The 20,524-nt window shown below is 41.4% G+C and overlaps 1 long non-coding RNA gene across 4 annotated transcripts in view; it reads left to right on the top strand.

Moving 5' to 3' along the window:
• The first annotated feature begins 119 nt into the window (after nucleotides 1-119).
• The window catches only part of LOC110042546 (uncharacterized), a 23,214-nt gene continuing 2,809 nt past the window's right edge, over nucleotides 120-20,524 (top strand). For 2 of the 4 annotated variants that reach the window (XR_016209344.1, XR_016209343.1), the window contains exons 1-3: nucleotides 387-1,041; nucleotides 4,629-4,696; nucleotides 8,316-8,389. This is a non-coding gene — a long non-coding RNA (uncharacterized LOC110042546). The other 2 variants (XR_016209345.1, XR_002295902.2) reach the window with 2 other exon arrangements.

The following is a 20,524-nucleotide window of genomic DNA, read 5'->3' as shown; positions in this document are numbered from 1 at the left end:
TATTTTCAAAAAATCATTTCATATTCGACGTGCGATCAGTGTAATGTTTATTTCCGTACTCCTCCAGGTATTCTCGAGACTCGCGTGGGCCATACGTGAGGAACTCGCGAGTAGCAGAAAACCTCCCAACCTGCTTTGCAAATACAGTTCCGCCATGTTGTGAACAAGGCCAATAAGCCAACTAAATGTGCTTTTCGTCTCATTCTTCCTTTGTAGGGAGAACTTTCAATTTACCATTCAATATAAATTTATTCCCAGGTGAAGCATGATGCCGATTGTTTCAAAAAGTGTTCGACTCCCGTAGCAAACTACAGCAAACTAATAAAAAAAGTTGGCGCGTGATTCAAATGAGTTCAAAAATCATCCAGAATGAGGTGAGCACTGTTCAAACTTTATTGAAGTCGATATATTATAATAAGCTTAAGCTTAAATTTGATTATTTAAGAAATAGACGGTGGTAAAATGTGTGTCATCTCCATTTTGTAAGTTTGCCGGTATGAAAAGTATCGAAAGTGTTGGTTGTGGCCGTAATTATTGATTATGCAGGACGTAACATGTCGATCAAAGCACAGGCAGCCCAGACGTTGAATACGGTTAATACGTGACATTAGTATATACCACATAAGTGAATAGTGCTTTTCGTGTGCTCTGATTGGTTAACTCGGAGGTGATTAGCAAGTACTATTCACCTCCGAGCAGCCGGTGCGAGAGATTTTAAAATTTCCGACCACTTGTCACACATAAAATAACGTTTTGGTCCGCTAATTATTCAGCTTGTGTGATATATACTAAAACAATTATTCACCTCAGTGCCGGTGAAAGTGATGGATATTTACCTCCACTTTGGTGAATAATTGTTAATTATGCTGTTGGCGATTACGTTACAATTTTAGCCGTTCATAACACAATGTATGAGAATAATTCGAAAATTGCCCTAAATGCTATGTGTAGAAAACAGTTTAAATAAAATAACTTACCTTATGTTTGCATTGCGGTATTTTGATGTCACTGAGTTGCTGGAGGTGGTTTATAGCCATTTAGGTGAATTTTACTTTCTGGCTGTTTGCTTCCCCTAAAGAGAAACGAAAGGCGGGCGACCCACTGGCCCAACAGCCAGCACACAAAGCTCCACAAATTCCACACAAATGGTCTAATCTCGCCAAAATTGCCTCGTAGCAGCTGTCGATAACTCTTCTTCCCATTTGCTTTCTCCCAAGGTTCCAAAATTTATCTTAACCACGCGAGAATCACTGGTTCTCCAGCTCTTTCTTTCCATTTTTTGCTACATCTCGATCCGTAACTGATTATCTTGGCCTCAGGATTTGAATTTCTAGCTTAGCAGCTGCACTATCATGACAAAGTGGCCTCCAACCGTCGAGAGGCACAGGGCATTTTTTGATCATGCAAATTGCACCATGCAGCGGTGCCTGGGGATATTTCACTGGAAATGATGAAAATTAATGCCCTGTGTTTGTTCAGGTTTATTCGAGGTTCCAATTACAGTGTAAAATCGTTAAAATAAAGTCTTGGAATAGCCAATCCTGCTTCATTAATCTGTGCTTGGCAACTATAGTCTTGTCTCCCACCATACATCGTTTTTTGTATTTCCAATACTTGTTGATTGAAATCAATCAAAATCGATCAAAGTCGATCAAAGTTGATAATCACAAGAAATCGTGTGATCAATTTTTATCGATGTCTGGTACTTGTCGATTGATAAGTATCGAATTTGATCAGTAACGATTGATTTTTATTGACTATTGAAATTATCGACATGTTACATCCTGAATTATGTTGTTCCATTGTAAGCTTACATTGATATGTACATCTGTTTAGAGGTTTGGGCTGGAGGGGGGGAGGTTAGGGGCTTGGTAGGGAAGTAGGCGAAAGGGGACACACTTATATAAATCAGAATGGCTATATTGGGGAATTCCAGAAAATATCCATACCCAACCATGGATGTCTTCCATATTTTAATCCCACCTGCCTCCCTTACCTTTGGAAATTCCAAAATGCTCTTCTCCCCATGCCTTTTGAGTTCCCCAATCCCTAGCCCCCTCTGTTCTGGATTTCTGTTTTTTTTTTTTTTTTTTTTTTTTACTTCAGCTCTCTTGGAATTCCTTGGTTTGACTCCTTACGACCTCCAATGAAAAGGGATTTTTATGCTTTTACATCTATCTTCCTAGAAGTTATTGTAAGTAATTTTCAGTCAAACAACTGTCTGCAGGACTTAAGTTATGCATACATTCGCAATTTCAAATATTTGGCCACTAAACTTCCTCTTCTTCAGTCGCAATTTTGTGACTATATTTTGACTAAACTAGGGAAGAATTAAAGATTTCAGTTGTTGTGTTTTAACAATGAAAATTTTTACATGTATAGGCAAATCCTTTCTGATTCACCTTCAACGTTTATGAATGACATTCACTTTATCAGACACCATTTCACGGTATCTTTATGAATATGTGTTGCTGGCTATGGCATATAGTTTGTGTTGGCTTCGTGGGTCAGTGGTCATAATGTCTTAGGTTTGACAGGCTTTGACAAGAAATTCATCAGTTTTAAAACCTCTAGAGTTTGATGTATAACCCACGTTTTATCAGTTTTCTTCTGTAAATGAATGCGGGCATATGTCCAGTCGATCTACATTTGTCTTGTTTCCTGCTTGTCACAGATGTCAGCAGTGTTGTCAGTTCAATGGTGTGTTCACACTCTTGTCTGTTCCTTTCTTAACTTGTCCCCCCCTCACCCCCCCCCTCCCCCCCACCCACATGCCTTCAGAATTCCAATTATGAGTATCCCTGGGCCTTGCCTTTGGAATTCATGTTCAAAGAACCTCCCTTGCCCTTTGAATCCCAAAAACCCATCCGTGGTATATACTGTAGGTATGGATACTTTCTGGAATTGTGCATAGCTTGAAAGACCAATTTAGTCAATGTCAGCTGAGCTACAATTAACATTAAGGAAGTGCGTGCAAAAATTTTCCAGTCAATAGATTTCTTTTAAATTATTTTTGCAATCAGATAATGAGTTACTTGTGTCAGAAATGCAAAAAAAAAAAAAAAAAAGATGGGGGTCACCAACTTTGTTTCAGAGATAAAGCATGTGGGAAACTACCCTGATTTTGAAAAATTGGTGCACGTAATTTAGCATGGCTATTTGCAGGGGCTTATAGTTAAAAAAATATTAAAGGTGAGTCAACAGAGGCAAACAGTCATAGTCATATTTTGTAGAAGTGGGTCTGTGTGAATTATTTCAAATGTTACCACTGTTTTCACAAAACTTAACCCTTCAAGAGGCATTTGAAACTGTCACACAGATAAACGAAGAGCTAAAAAGAATGGAACTCGATGGTGCATTGTGCAAAAAAATTTCAAACTTTTAGTCGATAGATTTTCGGTAGAGAAAATCGGTGGAGAAAATGATCCATCAAAAGAAAAATAGGGGTTACCAAATGTCCATTTTATTACTTAGCATGCGCTCTCACGCATGACGTGGCATGTGAATTTGCCTGTGCAGTAAGGATGTGCAGAAACAATCAGCGCGAATGTCCTTAATAGATGATACTTAACAGTTACTGGAATGAGATGACTCGCATACAATGTAAAACTTTAATATATATGTGAGTTGATAATTATTGGACAAAGGGAAGGGGGCCTGGCTGATCCTTGGAGACTCAGGGGCAGCTTGTAGGGAAATAGAAAGTTTAACAGTGGGGAAAACCTGCAAAGATAAGTTGGAGAGAAAGCAGGAGCCCCTGGGGAACAGAGTCTTACTGCGCCAATACCAAAGTTAGTTTGCTTGTGCAAGACCAAATTTTACGTTCCTTACAGGGCTGTCATTAAGTTTTGAGTCACCTGTAGCCTTGTTCTCCACAACGGTAGCAAACTTACAACTTTGTGGATGAATTCTATCAAGTTCACACAAAGCATCACACTCAGCTGTAACAGGTGTTGCAGGTTACAGCCCTTAATGACAGCCTTGCCTTAGATGAACAACATATTTCAGGGAATGAAAGCTTCTTGATACTTTAAATGCAAATTAATTTTGTCTTTATCTCTATGCTTTAGCAACTACTATACAATCATAAATTATAGAAATAAGAAGTTAAAAGTCTGAAATCTCGAGAGTCAAAAAAGACTGCAGCAAAAAGAGACATTTATGTTGTTTTGTATGTGACAGGCTTTTAGCGTGATGGGTGTCCAGGCGATCTGGGGATGGCCACTTCCTAAAGAAAATTGATTTATTTTTCATATGTTGAGCAGGCCCAGTGGCACATTTTCAAATTCTGGTTAGAAGCCTGGTGAAAAATTCACAGACAAAACAAGATAATTGATTGTACTGTGCTAGAATCAAAATTCAGATACTTATTTTCTCACTTGTATGAAGCTAAATGAATATGGATTAGTTCAGTCTCCAAGCTTCGCCTGTAACCTGTAAATTAACTACTTCAACATACGTCTGAACTATTTATAGAGTCTACCGACATATAAGAAATAATTATATTTTGCAAGGCAAGTTGTTTGCTCTGCTAGAAAGAGCCACTTATAACATTCACTTGTTTCTAAAATTATTTATTAAATAATATTCTTCTTGATTTACCTATAGATGGATGTATTTCATTTCAGTTCCCATCACCATAATGATGATTGCTGTTAAGCTTACAATGAAGAATTCAGTGAGAACACTTGCCCAGGTATGAAAATGTTTAATATTTTTTTAGTCAGAAAAATATATCCATGGATACATCTGTACATTACAATTGTATATTGTAGTCACCGGCTACTTCTTGTGCAGCTACATGTCATGTAGGGTACTTTTCCAATATTATTTCTATTCAGTTTTTTCTCACCAACAGAATGATCTGATCTTTTTGAGGAAATAAATGATCAGGTGAAAAACTTAGAAACTGTGTGGTGAAAAAAAAGTGTGGCTGTCATTTCGAAATTTGACACAAGCAATTTTTGTTGGAAATTTAATATGTATTGGATTTGCTGGCATGTGCACATTTTCCACGATGTAGGGTGAGGCAACAGACTATGCTGTCTTTTATTACCACTGTTGAGATGCCATAAAGGCAAACAGGTAAAACATTTTATAAACGAGCTACTTGAGTTTTGAATGCGGTGATAAAACAATTGGCTTACAGTTTAGCTGAATTGGCCACAAATTTACTTAGCCCTTTGTGCGCGGTGAACGCGAATCCAGTCTTTGGATTTTTTCGAATATGGAACAAAAGGTCAAAATATAGAAGTAGAAATGAAATGAGATTGCTGATTTTGTAGTCATTGTGATACTTCCTGTATGTGACAGGAAAGATATCACTGGAATTTGCCTCAATTCTTTAACTATGATAGACCTGATTTATCTGCAGCTCTTTCTCTACGAAAACTAAAACAATCTTGATGTTGAAAGTTGCTTCTTAAAAATGCATAATTGAAAATGTGGCATTAAAATTTCAGTTGATTGATTCATACATTGTGGGAGGTGCGGTGTTCACATGGTTAGTGTGCTTGACTTCAGAGTGGGCAGTCTGGGTTCTGAAGTCCTGGCTGGGGACATTGTGTTGTGTTCTTGGGCGAGACACTTTACTCTCACAGTGCTTCTCTCCACCCAGGTGTATAAATGGGTACTGGCGAATTTAATGCTGGGGGTAACCCTGCGATGGACTAGCATCCCATCCAGGGGGGAGTAGAAATATACCTAGTTGCTTCATGCTACTGAAACCGGGATAAGTTCTTGCCTGATGAGCCACTTGGCTTGTATGTAGACTTTACCTTACGACATTGTTACAGTTCAATCAAGTAGAATTGCAAGCCAAACATGATGCTGCAATTTAACAAGTATGCATTAATTATTTTTATAATCTATAATAATAATCTATAATCTATGTGAATTTTCATAGAAACTCATCTTGCAATGAGTGAGTTTTCAATAAACTCTTGTTAAAATACACACTTTTAGGTGCTAAAATTGTACCACAATACACCTCAATGCACACAGATTTTCAAAAATTTCAAGAGCTAGCACCCATCCCCCCAGAAGGGTAACATACCCACTAGCCTACTCTTCCATACATTGCCGCCTTTATTGCGAACCAGTAGTACGTGCCTAGTTTATGATTTCCTCCTACTACTTTATTGTAATTTAAAAACCCTGGTACTTCAGTGAATGAGTGAGCTTTCTGATACAGCTCAACAAGTGGACGATAATTGTTCAAAATGTTTTCCACAGGCAGGTGTAAACTGTTTATTTTATAGATACCAGGGCTTGAAGGTAACTTTTTAGTCCACTAGCAAAGTTTTGCTAGTAAGTTTTTTTTTCTATTAGCATGCTGGTGAGACCACTAGCAAATTCTTTACAAATGTTTGGGAGACATGGATGATTCTAACTCGTAAACATTTGGCAGTGGATATTTTTCTCACCCGCAGATTATCAAAATCGCTTACATTTTGCAAGTTTGTGAGCATTTATTTTGAGCCCTGGATACTGCGGTTTTAAAATGCAAAATCGATTGACATTGTATCACTCTGCGGCGTGCTTGGGAAACCCATTCACAGCTAAAATGACAGTTTTAACTTGCTTGTGTTTAGAATGGAGTGCTTTTTGTAGCTCTTCAAATGCCAGGTGACCCTGTAGGTCATCCATCGATGATGCTAACAGGATAGGACTTTTTATTAAGGTGCCTTTTGAAAATGGTTACCATACCTCACAACAATGATGCTGTATGTATGCCGTAGCCTCATATAAACTCGATCAACAGGTCATGCAACTGATGGCAGTAGGAATTTTGGTTATCTTGGTTCCTGTCTCTTCTTTATTTCTTGAGAAAATGCTGTCAACCACGCAATGTCTTATTTTGTTTTCTTTAGTGTGTTTTGGTTTTCTTGCTCTGCAATAAATGAGTCATGTGAGTCATAGAAAGCCGCAAATCTTTATCTTGTCTCTGCCATGGGGGAAATCACCATATGGTTTTGTTTACTTGCGAGTTTTTGTCATTCGCGTTTGTGATTGGGTAAATGATGTTTTTTTTCACTTGTGAATGTTTGTCATTCTCACTTTCTATATTGGCTACTGATTTCACATATCTTTTTTGCGAGAAAGTCTCAGTATCTAATATAAAATAAACATTTTCATAACCATGTTAGCACTTGCTAAGGAATGATGGATTGTAATGGGGCACATTTTTTTTCTTTTTACCGAAACTATCCCATGTCATTTGAATTGAAATTGTGTACACAGGTGACATGAGCAAACAGAAGAAAGGTAACTGATTTACAGCAAACAAAATGTTGACTTTCAAGTCACACACTGAGGGATGGCTGACTCTATAAGAGAGAGTTTAAGAATGACGTTTACAGCAAATAGGAAATAATTTGCCTGTGACTCCATTTTATTTTTCTGTAATCCTAAATCAATCCATCAAAAAAATGGTAACAAAATAAAAATCGCCAGATCCAAGCAAATAATTCAAATATTCTGATTTTAGTGTATGAGCTGCGAAAGACACGCAGCAAACATTTTTGCGTTTGCCAGAAATATCGTTCTGTTTCTTTAATAATTTTCATATGATAACTTGTAATGTATAAACTTCAAAACTGTAGTAGACCACCTCAAATCATGTTACATGTAACATTTAATTTTTTTTATACTAACTTAGAAGTTGGGTTTATAGAGTAACTGAGCCACAACCCGCGCTCTCGTTGTTCGATAGGTCTGTTTAGATGAGAGTACGTAAAAAACGGTTGTGACGTTTTACTTTAGCGCGTTTTTTTGAGACTTTTGTTTTATGAAAGCATTAGAGCACTTTTTCCGTGTTTACACAGCGTCATCTACACACTTGGAGGGTTGGGAAAATTCTCGAAAGTTATGCAAACCCTCGACTTCGTCTCGGGTTTACTTAACTGTCTCAAATGCTCCCAACCCTCCTGGTGTTTAGATGAGGCTATGTAAACACGGAAAAAGTGCTCCATTGCTCAAATAATACCCCCCTCTTTCCACTGAGTCACTTTGACTAGCCTCTTGACTCTGATATTCCAATTGAGTTGTGAATAACCGCCATGAAGTCACCAGTTTTTAAAAATCATCCTCCTTGAGGACATTGTTCTGGGCCTTTCTCATTTCCTTCTGACAGCTATTGTACCCGAGCAGCCACTCCAAATTCTTATAGTAAAGGTTGAGACAGGCCTTGTGAGAGAAAAGTGTCTTAGGCAGGAACATTGCCCAGGCTCCTTGGGTTTGGAACCTGTTAGCACACCATGCTAGCCATTAATCATTTGATGTAAATCTTTCTGACCAGTTTTTCTCTTTTTCAGGTGGATACAAATAGGGACAAAACAAGAAGAGGATAAACTCATAAGTGATGATTTTATTGCAATCCAGAACGTAGGTAAACACTTGTGTTCTTATGCATTGACTTACCCGAAACGTAATATGACTCAGATTCTCTGTTATCCTCCTTAAATGGGTTTACCCCTGGGAATTTACGTGATTTTACCTCCAAATCACTAGTCCAATAATTTACTCTACCCTTTCTAGATTTTCCGAAGATTTCCGACCACTTTCCGGAGATTTCCGAAGATTCTCCAAAACTTGTCCGAAGACACACGAACGTTTCTGAACATTGTCCGTAAATTTCCGAAGATTGCTAAGGATTTTCGAAGATAAACGAAGATTCCGAAGACGTCCAAAAATGTTCCGACTATACACCAACAAATTTTAAGCAAAGTTAAAGGGTCGAACATGACATCAGGCATTACCCCATCGATATCATCACAGTGAAATTATCGTAATCAAGTCTCTTGCTGTAATTTTACTCGTGGAAAATTACGGCTTTTCCATGCCTGATCCAGGGTTGGAAATCCGTATAAAACACCTCTGTCAGTTTACAGTACGCTGGACAAAACTGTTCTGGATCGATGTTTTACAGCAAAAATTAAAAGAAACATAATGACGTAAATAATTTTGCGATTGTCTTAAACTTTACTAAATTCAACATATGGAAACTTATTTTACTGGATCACGCAAGAAAGGCTTGCGTTACACCTTGTCCAAATTTGGTAACTGAGTCACAAAAGTATTCAAAATCAAGTGATTTCTGAGAAAAATGAGTCACATTTGGAGTGTCGTTTTGCGAAGAAACTCTTTACGTGCCGCCAGGTGGATTTTTTTGTCACGATTTTGTGAGGTCTTAAAACTGTTCTTGCCGCTAGATCGGTCTTGCGCCTGTTCTGAATATGGCTGCCTTTATCACGCTTCGTACAAGCCACAATTGGACAGAATACTGCTGTGTTAAGGCGTTGTCAGCCAAGAACATCAGGCACTGCTATTTGTGCTTTTAGGAAAGTTTACGGACCTGTTTCTGGGCCCATCTACCAGTAACTTGCCATTTTCTCGGATTTTCTTACATGACAGCTTAAAATAACTTTGTTTGGTTTTCTTTGTGGCCCTTCAGTAATAGCACCACAACCTGAATCTTTGATTCTCAAACCCGCTGATGTATCACAGGATTATAGTGCTGTTTAAATGGATTATCGCTCCTTCTTAGCGCCATCTCGTCGATTCATGAAAACATCCACAAACACGTATCAATGTTCTTCACACAACACTGGTCTAACACTACGATGTTGATGTAAACCATAACAATTTTATCTTAGAAATCGCGCAATTCCGTACTTTTGTGATCCAGTCCGCAAATTTAGACACGCTGTAACGCAAGCCTTCCTTGCGTGATCTATATGAAATAATTTTCCACGTGTGGAATTTAGTAAGGTTTAAGACAATCAAAAAATTATTTGCATCGCTTTGCTTGTTTTACTTTTTTGTTTTAAAACGTCGATCCAGAACAGTTTTGTCTAGCGTACTATAGTACTGAAATAACTATAACTATAAATCAGAGGAATGGCTGTGATTGAATCTCGTTTTCGTTCATTTTTCTTATGATAACATAACTGTGGAGAAAATGCGTGGGAAGCTGTTGAAAATATAGAACTATGGGATCTTTTCCGCATTCTGGCCGCGCGTAAATTGGAGCGAGAGCAAAGACTCGACGAAGCAAGGGATGGTGGGGCGAGAGAGGGAACGCTCGCTTGCAAACCCCTTGATTTTAAAAACCGCCGACTGGTTTTCACGGTTGAGTTCATTTATTGAGCGACAAATTTGTCACTGAGTTATTAAAAAATCATAATTGTGCTAAATGTTTCTACATACTCGTTTGGAGGACAATAATTCAAATTAATAAGATCAGCTTTTCCTGTGGTTTAGCTTTCTCTTTCTCGCCCCACCGCCCCCTGCTTCGTCGATTTTTTGCTCTCGCTCCAATTTACGTGCGGCCAGAATGCGGAAAAGCTCTTCGTACGGGAACGCTTGCTACGCAGGCTATGTTCTCTTCTGGTCACGTGACATACCAAACGCGATTGCCGTTCGAGAATGTAATGAAAGTTTTTATATAATTTAGAAACTATAGATCCTACTGTGAACACAAAATAATCTTCCAAAGTGGATATTTTGGTAACCTTGCTTACCTTGCTGTCAAATAATTATAAATTTTAGTCCAATGGAACCATTCATATCTTCGTTTACAACCCTGACTGACTTGACTTGACTTTACTTGTAGTCAGTCCGAGAAATTACTAGACAACCACGGACAGTTCCTCTTTGTTTGTTTTGCTTATATCCTTTGCCTTCTATCTAAATTTTGAAAGGGGTTACAAACAGTAAAAAAAAAAGAAATAAAATAAAAACGTCAAAAAGGACAAACGAAAAAAAAAAAAAGAAAAATATAAAACTTTAAGGTGAAAAGCTGTTAAAATTGAGTCTTAACGTTTTCGATCTGTTTGATCATCATCAGAGTCACTTTTATTGGTGAAATGTATCTATGAAAAAAGAAAGGTTCCAAGCTGTTATCGAACCTGCGGTCGATTAGAACTCTTGATCGAGGAGCGACGTTGATCTCCACTACACCACGCGGTACTCTTTTATAAGAACTGATAAAAAATAATCAAATATTACAGCTTCTGCCTGTTTTACATTTGAATACTGCTAGATTTTTGTGAATATGTTATTGATATATTATAAGTTTTCAAAATTCAGAACAAAGCAAATTTTGTCTTGGGTTATGCGTTTGTGATCTAACAAAATTTTGCGGCTTTTGACTGGCACGATCGGAAATGGTTCCCGTTCGTCGCCTGTCGTGACACTTCCGATCATTTATCGACATGCAGATGACAAGCTAGCGCATGAGAGATCGGTGCACCCGATCCGACAATATAAACGATAGTTTAAACTGCTGTCATTAAAAGGAGGAGTGGACCTTTTCTTTAGAGAAGCAGTTACTAAGGAGGCTTTTCTTCCGGAGCGTTTCAGTTAATTTTGGTGGGTGGGGCGGGGTCGGAGAGAAATAAATAACTAGCATCCTTTTCTCAGAGGATTTGTTTAATCTATAAATGTGAGAATTACAACAGATTTATACACCCTTCATCATTACTTTTTCTGGTTGGTGGAATTCGTAAAAAAAAAATGTATTTACTAGTCAGAGCTTAGGGACCTTTTTTTGAAGTCACGTGACAATCCAGAGGTGATTGGCGTTTGACAAAGTGTTCGAGTCAATGTTTTGGTATTTTGTTACCGTTGCTTCCTCTAGCATTTTGCCTTGGTGATAGAATACTATGTCTATTCAATGCCTCGACGCGGATTTATACTTGGAAGTCAGTCCGTTCTTTAAGAATTTTAAGAGGTCAAAACGGGGAACAGGCGCGTCCAAAAACAAAACAAGAAGGGAAAAAAAGTTCTGATCCCATTATCGAAGCTGTGTTCATCTGGACTGTGAGCGGGAATGATCTCCACTACATCACGCAATGCGCATGTAGAATCAAGTTGCGTTGTCTTTTTTTGGCTCCATTTATTACTGCAAGATAGCTGTTTAGGCAGGAGTACCCAACGACAGTTTTGAAGAAAATCCACCGTACGGTCTGCTTAACATTACCCAAGTGTCGCTACGTCAATCTTGTTTAATATTTAACTTTCCTGGGAAAAAAATACCCGCTCTTCACCGCCAGCAAGCAGGATTTCGAAGTTATCGGACTCCCAGCCAGCGCTCGACGTTGAGGTCGTCAACGAGCCAGCATGCTTTAAATTTGTCACCTAGCCAGCCAGCATAAGAAAAGTTTGCCAAAAGTTTGCCAGTATGTTCGAGTATACCATTTTTTGCCAGCCAGCGAGCGAGTAATTTCAATATACCATAGCAAGGTACATTTCCTTAAAACTATTAATATAACAACGGATTTAGTATTGCGTACCATGAACGCAATAAGTACGTTAATGGTTTCATTTTTACATTTGACTGGAAAGTTTTTGTAACACTTAAGAGATTACACTTACCATTCAACAGTAAACAAAAGGGAAAGATAAAATGTGCTTAAAGTGTCCTGATTATCCTTCAGGGATCCAAGCTTCACTCTGAAAATAAATCGTGAATTCCCTCCAAAAGAAGCGTGAAGTATAAACAATGTCCATTCACTTAACAGACGTAATCTAGATATTAATGAAGATCTATCGTTGTTATTATAAGTACAACAAGCAACCTATCAATCAGTTTCTAACGCTTACATACGACAAACTTTCACATTCATTTCATTTCCCACAGTTATTGTTCCAAAAAGTCAACGAACCTCCATACAAAGAAACATTGTTTAGCTCATGAAGTAAAAGCGACACGAGATTACAAAGCCCTCACTAGGCTTTGGCTACCCAGTGTCTGTCATTTTTATTTTCAAATGAACCTACGATACAAACAGATGTCAGTTACCTTTGTCAATATGACATTTCGTTGGCAAAAGGTTCAATACAGAAGACGGAAGGATTCGCAGCAAAAGCAATCGTTACTTGTTCGTAAGGCGATCACCGCAAAAGACTCACGACAGAAGCCGCAGGGATTCGCAGCAAAAGCAATCAGTTGTTCGTCAGGCGATCACCGCAAAAGACTCACGACAGAAGCCGCAAGGATTCGCAGCAAAAGCAATCGTTGGTTGTTCGTAAGGCGATCACCGCAAAAGACTCACGACAGAAGCCGCACGATCACCGCAAAACACTCAAGCCAGAAGCCGCAAGGATTCGCAGCAAAAGCAATCGTTACTTGTTCGTAAGGCGATCACCGCAAAAGACTCACGACAGAAGCCGCAAGGATTCGCAGCAAAAGCAATCGTTGGTTGTTCGTCAGACGATCACCGCAAAAGACTCACGACAGAAGCCGCAAGGATTCGCAGCAAAAGCAATCGTTGGTTGTTCGTAAGGCGATCACCGCAAAAGACTCACGACAGAAGCCGCACGATCACCGCAAAACACTCAAGCCAGAAGCCGCAAGGATTCGCAGCAAAAGCAATCGTTGGTTGTTCGTAAGGTGATCACCGCAAAAGACTCACGACAGAAGCCGCAAGGATTCGCAGCAAAAGCAATCGTTAGTCGTTCGTAAGGCGATCACCGCAAAAGACTCACGACAGAAGCCGCAAGGATTCGCAGCAAAAGCAATCGTTACTTGTTCGCCAGCGATCACCGCAAAAGACTCACGACAGAAGCCGCAAGGATTCGCAGCAAAAGCAATCGTTGGTTGTTCGTCAGACGATCACCGCAAAAGACTCACGACAGAAGCCGCAAGGATTCGCAGCAAAAGCAATCGTTGGTTGTTCGTAAGGCGATCACCGCAAAAGACTCACGACAGAAGCCGCACGATCACCGCAAAACACTCAAGCCAGAAGCCGCAAGGATTCGCAGCAAAAGCAATCGTTACTTGTTCGTAAGGCGATCACCGCAAAAGACTCACGACAGAAGCCGCAAGGATTCGCAGCAAAAGCAATCGTTGGTTGTTCGTCAGACGATCACCGCAAAAGACTCACGACAGAAGCCGCAAGGATTCGCAGCAAAAGCAATCGTTGGTTGTTCGTCAGACGATCACCGCAAAACACTCAAGCCAGAAGCCGCAAGGATTCGCAGCAAAAGCAATCGTTGGTTGTTCGTAAGGTGATCACCGCAAAAGACTCACGACAGAAGCCGCAAGGATTCGCAGCAAAAGCAATCGTTAGTCGTTCGTAAGGCGATCACCGCAAAAGACTCACGACAGAAGCCGCAAGGATTCGCAGCAAAAGCAATCGTTGGTTGTTCGTAAGGCGATCACCGCAAAAGACTCACGACAGAAGCCGCACGATCACCGCAAAACACTCAAGCCAGAAGCCGCAAGGATTCGCAGCAAAAGCAATCGTTACTTGTTCGTAAGGCGATCACCGCAAAAGACTCACGACAGAAGCCGCAAGGATTCGCAGCAAAAGCAATCGTTGGTTGTTCGTCAGACGATCACCGCAAAAGACTCACGACAGAAGCCGCAAGGATTCGCAGCAAAAGCAATCGTTGGTTGTTCGTAAGGCGATCACCGCAAAAGACTCACGACAGAAGCCGCACGATCACCGCAAAACACTCAAGCCAGAAGCCGCAAGGATTCGCAGCAAAAGCAATCGTTGGTTGTTCGTAAGGTGATCACCGCAAAAGACTCACGACAGAAGCCGCAAGGATTCGCAGCAAAAGCAATCGTTAGTCGTTCGTAAGGCGATCACCGCAAAAGACTCACGACAGAAGCCGCAAGGATTCGCAGCAAAAGCAATCGTTACTTGTTCGCCAGCGATCACCGCAAAAGACTCACGACAGAAGCCGCAAGGATTCGCAGCAAAAGCAATCGTTGGTTGTTCGTCAGACGATCACCGCAAAAGACTCACGACAGAAGCCGCAAGGATTCGCAGCAAAAGCAATCGTTGGTTGTTCGTAAGGCGATCACCGCAAAAGACTCACGACAGAAGCCGCACGATCACCGCAAAACACTCAAGCCAGAAGCCGCAAGGATTCGCAGCAAAAGCAATCGTTACTTGTTCGTAAGGCGATCACCGCAAAAGACTCACGACAGAAGCCGCAAGGATTCGCAGCAAAAGCAATCGTTGGTTGTTCGTCAGACGATCACCGCAAAAGACTCACGACAGAAGCCGCAAGGATTCGCAGCAAAAGCAATCGTTGGTTGTTCGTCAGACGATCACCGCAAAACACTCAAGCCAGAAGCCGCAAGGATTCGCAGCAAAAGCAATCGTTGGTTGTTCGTAAGGTGATCACCGCAAAAGACTCACGACAGAAGCCGCAAGGATTCGCAGCAAAAGCAATCGTTAGTCGTTCGTAAGGCGATCACCGCAAAAGACTCACGACAGAAGCCGCAAGGATTCGCAGCAAAAGCAATCGTTGGTTGTTCGTAAGGCGATCACCGCAAAAGACTCACGACAGAAGCCGCACGATCACCGCAAAACACTCAAGCCAGAAGCCGCAAGGATTCGCAGCAAAAGCAATCGTTACTTGTTCGTAAGGCGATCACCGCAAAAGACTCACGACAGAAGCCGCAAGGATTCGCAGCAAAAGCAATCGTTGGTTGTTCGTCAGACGATCACCGCAAAAGACTCACGACAGAAGCCGCAAGGATTCGCAGCAAAAGCAATCGTTGGTTGTTCGTCAGACGATCACCGCAAAACACTCAAGCCAGAAGCCGCAAGGATTCGCAGCAAAAGCAATCGTTGGTTGTTCGTAAGGTGATCACCGCAAAAGACTCACGACAGAAGCCGCAAGGATTCGCAGCAAAAGCAATCGTTAGTCGTTCGTAAGGCGATCACCGCAAAAGACTCACGACAGAAGCCGCAAGGATTCGCAGCAAAAGCAATCGTTACTTGTTCGCCAGCGATCACCGCAAAAGACTCACGACAGAAGCCGCAAGGATTCGCAGCAAAAGCAATCGTTGGTTGTTCGTCAGACGATCACCGCAAAAGACTCACGACAGAAGCCGCAAGGATTCGCAGCAAAAGCAATCGTTGGTTGTTCGTAAGGCGATCACCGCAAAAGACTCACGACAGAAGCCGCACGATCACCGCAAAACACTCAAGCCAGAAGCCGCAAGGATTCGCAGCAAAAGCAATCGTTACTTGTTCGTAAGGCGATCACCGCAAAAGACTCACGACAGAAGCCGCAAGGATTCGCAGCAAAAGCAATCGTTGGTTGTTCGTAAGGCGATCACCGCAAAAGACTCACGACAGAAGCCGCAAGGATTCGCAGCAAAAGCAATCGTTGGTTGTTCGTAAGGTGATCACCGCAAAAGACTCACGACAGAAGCCGCAAGGATTCGCAGCAAAAGCAATCGTTGGTTGTTCGTAAGGCGATCACCGCAAAAGACTCACGACAGAAGCCACAAGGATTCGCAGCAAAAGTAATCGTTAGTCGTTCGTAAGGCGATCACCGCAAAAGACTCACGACAGAAGCCGCAAGGATTCGCAGCAAAAGCAATCGTTGGTTGTTCGTAAGGCGATCACCGCAAAAGACTCACGACAGAAGCCGCAAGGATTCGCAGCAAAAGCAATCGTTGGTTGTTCGTAAGGCGATCACCGCAAAAGACTCACGACAGAAGCCGCAAGGATTCGCAGCAAAAGCAATCGTTGGTTGTTCGTAAGGCGATCACCGCAAAAGACTCACGACAGAAGCCGCAAGGATTCGCAGCAAAAGCAATCGTTAGTCGTTCGTAAGGCGATCACCGCAAAAGACTCACGACAGAAGCCGCAAGGATTCGCAGCAAAAGCAATCGTTGGTTGTTCGTAAGGCGATCACCGCAAAAGACTCACGACAGAAGCCGCAAGGATTCGCAGCAAAAGCAATCGTTAGTCGTTCGTAAGGCGATCACCGCAAAAGACTCACGACAGAAGCCGCAAGGATTCGCAGCAAAAGCAATCGTTACTTGTTCGCCAGCGATCACCGCAAAAGACTCGCGACAGAAGCCGCAAGGATTCGCAGCAAAAGCAATCGTTAGTTGTTCGTAAGGCGATCACCGCAAAAGACTCACGACAGAAGCCGCAAGGATTCGCAGCAAAAGCAATCGTTAGTCGCTCGTAAGGCGATCACCGCAAAAGACTCACGACAGAAGCCGCAAGGATTCGCAGCAAAAGCAATCGTTGGTTGTTCGTAAGGCGATCACCGCAAAAGACTCACGACAGAAGCCGCAAGGATTCGCAGCAAAAGCAATCGTTGGTTGTTCGTAAGGCGATCACCGCAAAAGACTCACGACAGAAGCCGCAAGGATTCGCAGCAAAAGCAATCGTTAGTCGTTCGTAAGGCGATCACCGCAAAAGACTCACGACAGAAGCCGCAAGGATTCGCAGCAAAAGCAATCGTTGGTTGTTCGTAAGGAGATCACCGCAAAAGACTCACGACAGAAGCCGCAAGGATTCGCAGCAAAAGCAATCGTTGGTTGTTCGTAAGGAGATCACCGCAAAAGACTCACGACAGAAGCCGCAAGGATTCGCAGCAAAAGCAATCGTTAGTCGTTCGTAAGGCGATCACCGCAAAAGACTCACGACAGAAGCCGCAAGGATTCGCAGCAAAAGCAATCGTTGGTTGTTCGTCAGGCGATCACCGCAAAAGACTCACGACAGAAGCCGCAAGGATTCGCAGCAAAAGCAATCGTTAGTCGTTCGTAAGGCGATCACCGCAAAAGACTCACGACAGAAGTCGGAATGATTCGGAGCAAAAGCAATCGTTAGTTGCTCATAACTGAAGCGACTGGCTTTGTCTTAGTAGTCGTGAGCCGTGATTTTCCAAAACGTTCTTTTTTTTTATTTTCCGTGAAGCGTGAAATGCCAATATTATATCAGTTGTCGTGAATTGTGAAAAGGCCTTTTTATTTTCCGTGAAACGTGATCTATACCCCCAATCACCCATTCTACTAGTCGACGAACTGAAACGACTTTTGCAATTTTGTGTGGTTCCTGTGCACGTACTGGGTGCACAGACCTTGTCAAAGCGTCTAATTAGGAATACAACCGCTTTTGTTTGCGGTCATGTCTTAAGGCTCTGTCAAGTTTCTCATGGGTCAACTTATCTCCTGACGTTCCAAAGGTCATTTGCGGCTTCTCGTTTTGAACATGATCAGTGTGATCTCGGATCATAAATCCTGACCTGGATCACCCCAAAGGAATTCGCCCCATTGGCCTTGTGTTAAGCGAGTGAACATGCCGAAAAAAAATTAAAAAATAGGGGTTTTCGCCTTTACGCCCGCCCAATACCAAGGGGGACAGATGTCTGCCAAATAATCTGGCAAAATTATTATCCAGACGTGCGCTCTTTGGTCAAAGAATTTTAAACTGGTAGAAGTGTCCACTTCGATATACAGTTCATCCATAGATCATTTATTACACGACTCCAGTTGATTCACGGTACTAGCGTGCAGATTGAAACCGTTGCCTCAACTGGTAGGTCAACGACGAGTTCAAATGAAAGCTGTTTTGGATCGCGTTTATTACCGGAAATTCACTTGCTTGGGGCAATCAAACACATCGCGCGTTATGCTTGTCAAATTGTACTTTGGCAATATTTTCCGGACACTTGCTTAGTAGTTTGCTTTTCACAATTCTAAAACAGTGTTTTCAAAATGACAAACGATCGCGAGTTCTGTAATCCTTCGCTGATTTCTGTCTTCTTTAGGCTTCGAAAGATCCTCCGGTTTCTAGTACGGAAATTCAATTATTACATGATTACACGCAGAACCTACAGGTCCGACCAGCTAGCTTTGTGAAACACAACTAAAGGCGACAAATGATATATTTTTGCTCAAAGAAAGCCGCACGGAAAGACGAAAGTTGTTTCCTTCTCAACTACAAACTGAAGGAAAGTTTAAGAAGGTAAAATCTTGAGTTCTTTTAACTGACAAAGATTTTAATAACATAGACAATTTTAACATTTTACTTATTATGCCAACAAAATACATTGCATGATTTAACTACAGTTTCCGGTGAGCAACGCGCGACAGTCCCTTGCATTCAATGTACCCAATAAGACTGAAAAGGAAGGCAAACAATTGACCCTCGTCGTCCGGCAACTTTCGGAAAACTCCATCACGCAAAGTTGCACTGATTTAAAGCAAAACAAAAGTGCCATGAGCGGGAGGCGTTGATTGTATGATACAATGATTCCTTTATCTTAGCATCAGAGAGGATAGTTGCATGTCCAACAATGCAGTCCGAGCTAGCGCATATAAACAAATACGCCTACCCTTTATCCAGCTGCTTTGTCCCTTTGGTAAGTCCTTTTCTCAGCGGAACTTAGATCGGACAGATGTCTTCCCTTAGTCTCTTTTCTCTTTTCTCTCCAGCCTTTGAAATGACTCAGAATGACTGCAAATGTAAATTAACTCCCGGCAATCTTGAATCGCCGATACATTAATAAGTTTAGGGTCTCAAAATAAAAGCATTTCTCTCAAAGAGACAGCAACAGTGTGGAATGAATTCACCCGACGGCCATTTCCGGTGAGCAACGCGCGATAGTCCCTTGTTTTCCAGAGGACAAACATTAACTCGTTGTGCTGGTACTGAACCACGATTAAGGCATTTAATGTACCCAATAAGACTGAAAAGAGGGCAAACCATTGTCCTTCGTCTTCCGGCAACCTTCGGGAAATTTTCGATTTAGCAAATTTGCAGATTTATAGCAACCCAAAAATGCTATGAGCGAAACGATGAGTGTATGGTACAATGAGATTACTTTACTTGATTACTTTAGCATCAAGAGAGGAAAGTTGACCACCGATGCAGACGACTAGCGCATATAAACAGAACATTTTGCCTACCCTTTATCCAGCTGCTTTGCTTGTCTGCGCCAAGTCCCTTTCACAGCAGATCTCAGATTTGGCAGATCTCGTTTCTTTCCTTTACCTGTGGAGCCCTCGAAATAACTCAGAATGACTGCAAAATAGGAATGTAAATGGATACCTTAGAGTCTAGGTTCTTATGCCTCCGATACCTTTTTAAATTTAGTTGTCTATAAATGAAAGAATTAATGCAAAACAGACAGCGAACAGTGTCACTGATTCCAGCACAATGTACCATCACTGCCCCGTGTGCAAGCAAGAGAATTATAGGAATGAATTTACCAACCTTTAAGTTGCTTTCCACTGTTTCTTTATACCTGCTGACTGCTTGCAGCACAATAGCGCCAGTAGCGGTTTTCTGAAGTGACGGCTTCTTAACTGAGGCCTTTGGAACGACAAACGAGCGGAGATCCTGGAGATCGGCCGTGTTCCATTGAAAAAAACGTTTTTAACGGATTCGGCCATTCGAGATACTAGTGTTATTACGTCATTGAAAATGACAGCTGCTGGTGTTATGCAATTTTTACTGGTTGATGAAAAAGATAAACCGCAACAATCTGACAGTGGAGCCATCATTTTCGGGCATGGCATCACGCGCGCGTTGATTTGCATTTTTTTTTTTTTTTTTTTTTTTTGCAGAGCGTGGCGCTGGGAGTAAGTACGACCGCTTGCGGTTTATCGTCTCGCGTTTTTTACGTCCCAGGGCGGGATTGATTGCTTTTTCGAAAAAGTCACAGCCAGAAAAAACAAAAAAGTCACTTTTTTACCAGCTAGGGACAGTGTTTTAAATAAGTTTTTGGCAAGCCAGACGCTGAAAGAAAA

This window comes from Orbicella faveolata, unplaced genomic scaffold (genome assembly GCF_042242905.1).
Source record: "Orbicella faveolata isolate gen_17 unplaced genomic scaffold, um_ofav_v1 contig_27, whole genome shotgun sequence".
Classification (NCBI taxonomy): domain Eukaryota; kingdom Metazoa; phylum Cnidaria; class Anthozoa; order Scleractinia; family Merulinidae; genus Orbicella; species Orbicella faveolata.
This window is presented reverse-complemented; position numbering and strand designations above follow the sequence as displayed.